Source organism: Balaenoptera acutorostrata, chromosome 13, assembly GCF_949987535.1.
Source record: "Balaenoptera acutorostrata chromosome 13, mBalAcu1.1, whole genome shotgun sequence".
Lineage (NCBI taxonomy): Eukaryota > Metazoa > Chordata > Mammalia > Artiodactyla > Balaenopteridae > Balaenoptera > Balaenoptera acutorostrata.
The window spans coordinates 73400805-73411145 of NC_080076.1; positions in this window are offsets into that span (position 1 = coordinate 73400805).

Consider the following 10341-nt stretch of genomic DNA (forward strand, 5'->3'; position numbering starts at 1 on the left):
GTTGAAACTTTGTACATTTGGAGTGCACTTCACAGAAAGGGCTTTAGAAAAAGCACTTAACGTTTTCATTTCACAACCACCTTGTGAAAAGTTTTGTCCCCACCTTACAGGGGAGGAAACTGAGGTGCAGAGGTGGTGGACCTCTGGAATCAGCTGGTGCCACCGGACGGCCTCTGCCCACGACCTCTAATTCAGAGTCCTAACTGCCCTCTGGTAGGCTCCAGGCAGCTGACAACCTTTGAGGCTCAGGCCCCTCGTTTTTTTTTTTTTCTGAAACATTTATATTAACGTATTTCCATACATATTTCCATACAAATATAAGATTTTTAGAAATTTCATATAATGTCTGAAACATTTATATTAACATATTTCCATACAAATACAAATACAAGATTTTTAGAAATTTCATGTAATGTCTGAAACATTTATATTAACATATTTCCATACAAATAACCCAATGAAAGTTTAGTATTAGTTGTTTTGTTTGTTTTTTTATACTGCAGGTTCTTATTAGGCATCAATTTTATACACATCAGTGTATACATGTCAATCCCAATCGCCCAGTTCAGCACACCACCATCCCCACCCCACCGCAGTTTTCCCCCCTTGGTGTCCATATGTCCATTCTCTACATCTGTGTCTCAACTTCTGCCCTGCAAACCAGGCCCCTCGTTTTTTAAGAGTAGGATTTGGAATATAAGATTTAATTCAACGCAAAGTACCATGTGCAAGGCATCCTCCTGGGTCTGGGAATGGGGTGTGGGGAAGTATGGGCACATAATTCCAATCAGCCCTATAAGTGGTAAATGGGGTTCTTTGAGAGGACTTGAAATTACACGTGGTGTAAAGCTGAAGCCTTCCCTATTGTGTGATCTCAAAGGCTTCATTCCCGTTCTGCACACTCTGATGTTTTAAAACTTGTCAAGATCAAAGGAAAAAGACAAAGCTTGTCAAGAAAAATTTATGAAATGAGATGGGGTCATCTCAGTGTTACTGCAAGGGAAACAAGACCAGAGAAACGAATGGCTTTCCCAGAGTCTCACTGCAAAGTTAGTGACAGAAGCTAGACTAGCACTCAGATCCCCTAAATCCTTGTTTATGGTTCTTTTCACCGGGCCACAGTCTTGGGGTTGAGAAGAAAAATTGGATGTGACACACATCCTATTCTGGGGACACTTTCAGTGCTTTTAGTATTTTCACTTAGAGTTGAATGAATTATTCTTGGAAAGGAACGTTTAAATGTATTGATGCTAACTAATGCTCAGATTTTCAATTACTCCTCAAACCCTGCTCGAAGGTCTATTTGTTTGAGTTGGAGGAAAGGGTAGGATTCTTGATAATGGAGCTATTGTCGGGTAAATACTTGGCCATCTTAAGTTACTTGGGATTGGGAAGCTCAGGATGCCTCTTGGTTCTGTAAAATAGGCTACGTTCAGCTGTCAGGACCTGCCATTCAGAGGCCAAGGGGGTCCTCAGTTCTCAGGAGACCTCCAAACTATGGGGCAGGCACAGACACTGAGTCACAGCTGAGTGGGACTGAACAGATCATCATCTGTTACAAAGAACAGCCGTTGGGCTGATGGAAACAACCATTTCAAACACCTTGTGTGTTCTGGGCACCTTAAGTGCATGGTCTCTGAGTCTTTACAGCAACCCTGGACGGTAGGAATGATACAAGGGCCTCGCGGCTTTCAGGATCTTAGTTCCCCGATCAGGAATCAAACCCATGCCCCCTGCAATGGAAGCAAGAGTCTTAACTACTGGACCACCAGGGAAGTCCCAGAACGTTACTATTTTTAACAGATGAGGAGATGAGGTATCAGGTGGTACACGTAGCTGGTAAGAGGTAACACTGAGATAAAACCGGGTCAGTCCTACCTTAAGGCTTTTCCCACCACACCATGGGTTTTTTGATCCCCACCTGGAGAAAAGGAGTTCTAGAAAAGTCATAACAATAGCTAACCCCTCTGCCTCTCTGGTCTCTGTCTTTTCTTCTCCAGCCTCTGTGACATCCTACCCAAATCAAATCCTTCCTTCAGGGCCTAATGAAATGGCGTCTCTTATGAAACTTCTGATCTGGTTGAGGCCCCCATGCCGGGCGGTTGTGGGTCAGACTTGACTGATTATTCCTAGTCACCGGGCACCTCTCCCCTCCACCTCCCCTGGACCATGGGCCCCTGTATTGCCAAGCAAAGCAAGGGCTCCAAAAGGCTGGGGAGCTAAAGACGAAGGAATCCACTGTCAAGTTCATTTTCCCAAAGTACAGCTCCCATGTTGGTCTGAAGGGCAGAGGCTGTACCAGGAGGGAGAGGGAAAGGACGTTTGCCGACTGCCTTCTGCGGGTGACTCAGTGGTCACCTGCAAAGTGGGGCTTTACATGCATTTCAATTCAGAGCTAACATACTTGTGAACTGGGCTGTAGCTCCAATCAGGAGGCTCCGAGAGGAAAAGTGACTTTCATGTGGTCACACAGCTGGGAAGGGGCAGAGCATCTGTGTGGGGCTCCAAGGCCCTTGCTCTTGTCATGAATGTGTTACCTTCAGGCAGAGGCTGGAAGCCTGACAGTCCAGGTCTCCACTGATGGGACCTCTTCCTCCCTCCAGCCCACTTCTCTGTTACCTTCTCCTTTACATTTGCCTCTTCAGCTGGATCAGCCTTTTTTTTTTGCTGCCCCACCCCCACCCCCAGGCATATCCAGGGACATGGACCTTGATGCTTGTCTTCCTCTGATCCTCGATCCTTGGGGCTCCTTCTACCAGAAGGGAGGTACCTGTAGGGGCTAGAGCTACAGGATGACTGAAGAGGTGGACCACAGCGTGCCCAGCTGGACCCACCTGTTCAGCCTGCTCTCACTTTGGCTCAGGTCTTTACTCTGCCTTCCGAATGGCTTTCTGATCTTGGCCTCTTCAAACCCTACCTAGGAAATCCCACCTGCCTGCCAGCTACTGTGAACCCCTCTCTGGGCTCCTATACTGTGGGTCTGCACCACATGATGGCATTTATCACCTGTCTTGTTAACAAACATGTTGAGCTCTTACTATGTGGTAGGCATTGGGCAGGGTGCTGGGGGTGAATACCTTGGTGAATTACCTGTCCTCGTGGGGCTAACACTAGTGGGGGATACAATAAAAATATAAAATAATACAGTAACTATGAAAATGCCACTCAGGTTCTTCTCAGCATCTAGCACACAGCTCACAGTAAGAATTTGTTGACTTCATGAGTAAATGACTGATCTGAGGCCAGAATTTTGACAAAATAAATGACCAAAAGGAGTCCTTCATTTCTGCGCCCAAATCTACCAATGAACCATGTAAGAAACCGAGGGCCATGAGCCCTTGAGCTTGGTTCTAACATCACCTATAAACTGGCGGTGTGACCTTGAGCATGTCCTCAACCTCTCAGCGGCCTCTAAAAACGAAGCAGGTGCTTGGGGTGGTATCTGGGTGCTTTTGCATTTTGGAGATTCTGTGATTCTCTGTTATTTTCAACTGCTCTGGGATGGTCCCCATCCTCTTCCTGGACTTTTTCCTGCTCTCCCCCCTCCCTTTTCCTTCCTCCTTTCACATCTGTCCCTTTTGCATCCGCCCTCCACCCCCCCTTCACTTTCCTGGCCACCCCCTAGTTCCAAGAGGGTTTCCATGGCAATCATCTCCTGGAAGTGACATCACTCATCTCCTAGGCAACTGTTTCCAGGGCAGTGACATCATTCGGTCACCATGGCAACCCTCCAGGAGGACAGTTCTGCAGTAAAATGGGCAAATAGAATTCTTATGTATTTCTGGGGGCTTGGGGACAATGTAGGGAGATTATTAACAGAAGAAAAAGATCTCAAGAACAAGAAGTAAAAGCTTTGGGCTTGTAGGGAAAAAATGGGAAGCCAGGGTGGGGGCTGGGAAGGAGCAGAAGTTCTGGGGTGAAGCCCTTCTCCTTTCTAATAACTAGGCTGACCATTTAATATGTCACCAGATTGGGACACTTGAGAGTGAATAAGGGCACCATTATTATTATACCGGATGACAGATGAAAACTGGGCCTCCCCCAGCAAACCAGGGCATGTGTCCCCTGCCCAGGTCAGGCAGGTGCCTGGCCTCACTCCCTCACCTATGGCTCATCCTATCAGCGTGGATTCTGCTCTTCTGTGTGCGGGCACCGGGGATACCACAGTGAGCAAACCGGCCTAAGGGAGCTCACAGTCTTGTGTGTGTGTGTGGTGGGGCCGAGGTAACTGGGCAGTCACCCGGTGAGTGTTGCTGTGCAGCCTGAGAGCAGTGCTCAGAAGGGAAGGCAGAGAGCGCCAGGGGCGTGTTCAACACAAGTGCCCAAAGCAGCCAGGGTGGGAGGGGAGTTAGTAAGGGGGTTGGAATGGCGTGGGGAGAAGTCTGTTTGGCAGAGGGAACAGCATCTGCAGAGGGAGCGTGCAGAGCAGCAGGAACCGAAAGGAGGCTGGTGGCTGATTGCAGGGCAGGAGGGAGCGGGCAGGTGTAAAACGAGGGTGGAGAGGTGGTAGGGACCAGGCCTCACAGGGCGTCGGAGGCCAGAGCCCTGGGCAGCCCCATGGACGTGTTTTGAGCAGGAGGAGACACAATCCTGTTTGCATCTTCAAAATCTGTGTGGGGCAGAGTGGGGAGCAGTTTGCCCAGGAGGGAAATTGGGGGGTGGGGAGCTGAGTGGCGACAGTGAGATGGAGGGATGAGGTGCATATATTTGGGAGGTTGAGCTGACAGGATTTGCTGGGGGACTGGATAGGGAGTGAGGGTCAGGTAGGGGTGACACCTGGATGGCATGAGGGCCTTGGGGTGGAGAGTGACTCTGCTAAGGTGGGCAAGAGAAGAGTCCAGGGTGTGACATTTAAGGAGGCATGAGGGGCAGGGGTAGGGGCAGCCTCTAAAAGGAGTGCCTCCTTAATGCCGCGACCTCGGAGGAGCAGGCTTTGGTTTGGTTTTAGGGGGTGCGGGACCAAGTCTCTAGAGCAGTAATAATGACCACCTCTTTTGTTTATGACAAGGGCCTTCACTTCCACCAGCCCCCTAATAAAAGCGGGGAGAACAGCCTGGAGGCCTGAGGCCTGAGTGCCGACGAGTGCCAGCTGCTTCACTGTCCCCACAGGAGCCCAGGGCGGGAGCTCCTCACTGGCCCATCTCACAGATGGGGAAACCGAGGCTCAGACAGGTTCTAGAACTTGCTGAAGCCCTCACCGTTCGCAGGTGGCTGCACCAGGCCTCAGACTCAGGCCTGCTGACCCCGGAGTCCACCCCCTGGCCCCCAGACCATGTTCCACAGCCTCCCCAGTTTCCTGGTGGAAGAAGGAAGGAAGGGAAGCCAAGCACCTTCAGGCCTGCCACCTTCTTCATCTTTGCTGCTACCATCTGTGCTGAGGCGCAAACAGAGGGTCTGAGAAGGGACAAGACCCCTCAGCTCTGCAGAGCTTCATGATCAGAGCCCCTTTCTACCACAGGTGTTCTCAGTGGATCTTCAGGGCCCTTCCTGGGGGCTGGTCTCCCCAGGAGGAGCCACCTCTGTGCCTCAGCTTCCCCCTCTGTAAAATGCGGATAATAACAGTAGGAGTTCCCACCCCATCGGTTTGTGCTGAAGCTGAATGAGGTGAGCAAAGCACTCAGCATGGTGCTCCAGTGTAGACTGGATGGATGGACGTCAGCAGCTGTTGCGATTAGGGCAGGAGGGTGGGAGTGTGGGTGTGTGTGTGACACACGGCCCGTGGTACGGAGGTGGGAGAGACAGGGGACACGAGGACCGGCTGGTGACTGAGGGAGAAGCCTCCTCACCAGCTGGCTCCCTGGGAGACAGCATGGTTTATACCTCTCCTTCCAATCCTAAGCCGGCTGCAGGGGGAGGAGGATGAGCCTGGCCTCTCTTGGGAAAAGAGGATCTTAGAAAAAGCCTGGAAACAAGCAGGTCGCACACTTGAGGCCAAAGCCTGGGGGCAGGGGTGGTGCAAGGGAGTAAGAGGCCTGCACCTGGGCCCTGCGCTCCATCCACCTCCTGGCCCGCCCCCCAGCCCTGCCATTAAACAGCCATGGTTTTGCTTTAGCCTCCAACTACAGACCCCTAAAGGCACAGGCCACCTTGACCTTAAAAAGGAGTGAATAAACATGAGGATTGGGCCCTGTGATTCCAGCACACACATACACACACACCCACCCACCCACCCACCCTTGCTTCCTCTGTGTATTAGTCAGGGTTCAACCAGAGAAATGGTACCAATAGGAGATGCAAATTAAGAGATTTATTGCAAAGAGTTGACTTATGTGCGTATGGGGCTGGTGAGGCAAGTTTGAAATTGTGAGGTTCAGGCTGGAACTCTTTCTTTTTTTTCCAATCCCACAAGCCATTATTTATTTATTTATTTAAACATCTTTATTGGAATATAATTGCTTTACAATGGTGTGTTAGGTTCTGCTTTTTTTTAAAAAAATTATTTATTTATTTATTTATTTATTTATTTTTGGTTGTGTTGGGTCTTCGTTTCTGTGCGAGGGCTTTCTCTAGTTGTGGCAAGCGGGGACCACTCTTCATCGCGGTGCGCGGGCCTCTCACTATCGCGGCCTCTCTTGTTGCGGAGCACAGGCTCTAGACGCGCAGGCTCAGTAGTTGGGGCTCACGGGCCTAGTTGCTCCGCGGCATGTGGGATCATCTTCCCAGACCAGGGCTCGAACCCGTGTCCCCTGCATTGGCAGGCAGATTCTCAACCACTGCGCCACCAGGGAAGCCCTAGGTTCTGCTTTATAACAAAGTGAATCAGCTATACATATACATATATCCCCATACCTCCTCCGTCTTGTGTCTCCCTCCCACCCTCCCTATCCCACCCATCTAGGTAGTCATAACGCCAGGCTGGAACTCTTGCCAAGGGCAGAAGCTGCCGTCCACAGGCAGAATTTCTTCTTCCTCAGGGAAGCCTCAGCTCTAAATATTTATTTATTTATTTATTTGGCTGCACCGGATCTTTGTTGCAGCACGTGGGATCTAGTTCCTTGACCAGGGATCGAACCCGCATCCCCTGCACTGGGAGCGCGGAGTCTTAACCGCTGGACCACCAGGGAAGTCCCCTCAGCTCTGTACTTTTTTTTGTTTTAATTTTTAAAAACATTTTATTATAGTCAGCTCTGTTCTTAAGGCCTTCCAGATGGGACTGTATCAGGCCCATCAAGATTATCCAGGATAATCTCCCTTAAAGTCAATTGATTAAATTGCATCTACCTTCATCACAATAGCAAGATTAGTGTTTGATTGCATAATTGGGGACTGTAACCTAGCCAAGCTGACACATTAAACAAAACCATCACACTCAGGCAGCAGATAGGTATGGTCTTGGAGGCCTATGGGAAGCTGCTTTACGTTTATTAATGTGACTATTTGCTGAGCACTTACCATGTGTCAGGCACTGTGCCAAGTGATTTCCCTGCAGCATATCAGTTAGTCTTCAAAGCATCCTGTGAAGCAGGTGCCCTTCTTGTCCCTAATTCTACAGGTAAGGAAACTGAGCCTCAGACACAGACAGGTGAGGACGCCCCTTGGGTCACACGGTTGGGATGGCAAGTCTCTGGCGCCTCCTTGTTGTCCTATTCTCCTGTGCCTCTTCTCCTGGGACAGAAGTCACAGTTCAAATCGCTGCGTGCTGTGAGCACGATCCTGCCGCTCTGGACTTCAGTTCTCCTCTGCGAGGTGGCTCCATTCTACCCTGCCTTTCTGGGTTTAGGGCGGAAGGGAGGGTCCGTTCTGGGAGCACTTTCTCGGGCCTTTGCTGCCACCTAGGGGGCTTGCCGGTGTTCGCCACGCTCCAGACAGGCCCTTGAAAGGCAGGTGAGGGGGCAGGTGAGCTGCTGAGAGCCAGCGGGATGGTGGTAGGGAGCAACTGGGGGTGAGGACTGGGCCCAGTAACAGAAACAAGGCAAATTCAACCGGTTCTTGTCCCCACCTGCTCACTCAGGCCCCTCAAGAGTCTTCTGGGGCCCCGCGTGTGTAGAGGTTTCACCCCTGCGGAGCTCTGCGTCGGCCCGGCCCCCGAAAGGTCCCGCTGTTCCCTGTTGCAGCCGGGAGGCCCAGGCTGCTGGGGGGAACGGGTCTAAGGAAGCCGGGAACTTCTCTCCCCATCAGGTCGCCTGACAGACTTGCCGCGCGGCTCAGGCTCCAGAGGGGACCCGAGCGCTCTGCCGGGGAGGACAAGGAGACCCAGGGGCAGAGCAAAGGTCCCGCCCCTCCACTCTCCAGCCGTAGCCCCACCTCTATCCGCGCCCACCCACACCGCTCACCACAATCCCGCCCTGCCGTTATCCCCGCCCACCACAGCCCTTACCCCGCCCCCATCTCCCCGCCCACCACAACCCCTTACCGCCCCCCTCCCCCCACGACCCCTCCCTTCCGTTCCGGGCGCGGCCACCAGGTGATGCCGGGGGCTGCGTAAGGGCTCCGGCTCGGCCTATGAAAGACGTCGGGGCCGCCCACCTCGGCGCCTTTTGGTTCAGGAATCCGCTGGTGGTGGGTGAGTTGGCGTGAAGTGAGCGGGAGGCGGAGGCCGAGGCTGAGAGGCCACGGCAACACCCGCAGCTGCCAACCTGCCAGTCAATCTAGTCAGCCGTCCAGTCACTCGGCCTGTCAATCCTGTCGGCCAGCCTGTCAGTCAACCTGTAAGTTCCGTCAATCAGCCTGTCAGCCAGCCTGTCAGCTAACCTGTCAGTCTCGTCAGTCAGCCTGTCAGTCAATCCAGTCAGCCTGTCAATCCCATCAGTAATCCTGTCAGTTTGTCAATCTGTCGGTCCAGTCAGCTAGTCAGTCAGCCCGTCAGTAGGTCAGTTGGTCAAGTCACACGGCTAGTGGGCCCCGAAGTTTCTCGTCAGCCACTGGGCCTCTCGGGCCACCTCGGGGCTCTGTCGCCGTGTCGAGGCCGGGGGGGGGCGGGAGGAGCCGGGCGGCGGGACCCTGACGGGGCGGCGGGGCCTCTGGGGGCCGGTGGCGGGAGCTCCGCGCCGTGGGTGGGAGCGGGCGCGGAGGCCCGGGGGCGAGCGGGTCACCACCTGGCTCGTCGCTCCCTGGGGCGACGGAGGGACGCGGAGGAGGAGGAGGGGGCGGAGGCAGCCTGACCTGGGCCGCAGGGGATACCGTGGCCTGTGAAGGTCGCCCGGGGCCGGCGGCGTGACCGGGGCCGCGTCCCTGCCCCTGCCCGGGCTTCGGTGACGGAGCAGCCGGACCGCGACCCCCGCGGCCCGAGACTGAGGGGAAGGGGAATCGCCCCGGAACGCGGGGGCGCTCCGAGCAGCCACGGCGGGGGACCGGGGACGGGCCTGCAGCTTTGACGCGGTGGCGGAGGTTCAGCCTGGCCGGGCGGGGACTCCGGGGCGGAAGGCGCCCGCAGCGCGGCCCGCGGGGCTTCCGAGACCTTCGCTGGGAGGAGGCTCTGCCGGCGCGGGGAGGGAGGGGGGCGAGGGGGGCTCAGCCTCGGCCCCGCTCCGGAGACGGCTGTCCGCTCCTTCTGCCCCGGCCCGTCCCCTTTCTTCCAAGCTGGGGACCCTGCTCCCGGCAGGCGCGGGGCCCGTGGTCCACGAGGTGGGAGCCACAGCTCCTGGAGCTGGAGGAGGGCGGGGCCGGCAGGACACCCCCGGGTGGGGGCTGGGAGGTGCCAGGAGGCTGTCTGTCCAACAAGCATTTGTGGGCCGTCCACACGTGCAGCTTTGAGCTAGGCGGTGAGAGACGGGAGCGAACGGTACAGATGCTGCCCTGTTTCTGGGGTGCAGAGTATCGAGTGGTCGTAAGAGCGGTCAGAGAAGACAAAAAAGGAAGTAAACAAGTTGACTGTGGTCAAAATCGTGCTATGAGAGTAGCAAAGGGGATGCTGAGATAGAAAATAAAGCAGGGCAGTTTGGGAAGGCTCCCTGGGCAGGTGACACTTAACCTAAGACCTGAAGGAGAAGGAACCAACCATGGAGTGGAGAGAGCGTTCCAGATGGAGGGAATAACATTCACTCACTCACACTCTCATTCCTAGGTTATTATGTGCCAGCTGCTGTTCTAGTTGCTAGAACAGAGGTGGACAATAGAAGGGAAATTCTTTCTCTCGTGGAGCTTATGTTCTAGTGGAAGGAGACAGAAGGCAACTTCAGGGAGTGATGAATGCTATAAAGAAAATAAAAACAAGGTTATGGGATAGAAAATGACTAAGGATGAGGGCACTATGGCAGATAGGGTGGTGAGGGAAGGCTGCTCAGAGACCCGAATGATGAGCAGGAGCCAGCCATGCAAAGGTCTGGAGGAAGAACATTCCAGACAGAGGGAAGTGGGAATGAGTTTGGCATGTTTGCAGTGTAAGTCTGGTGGGAGAGTGAC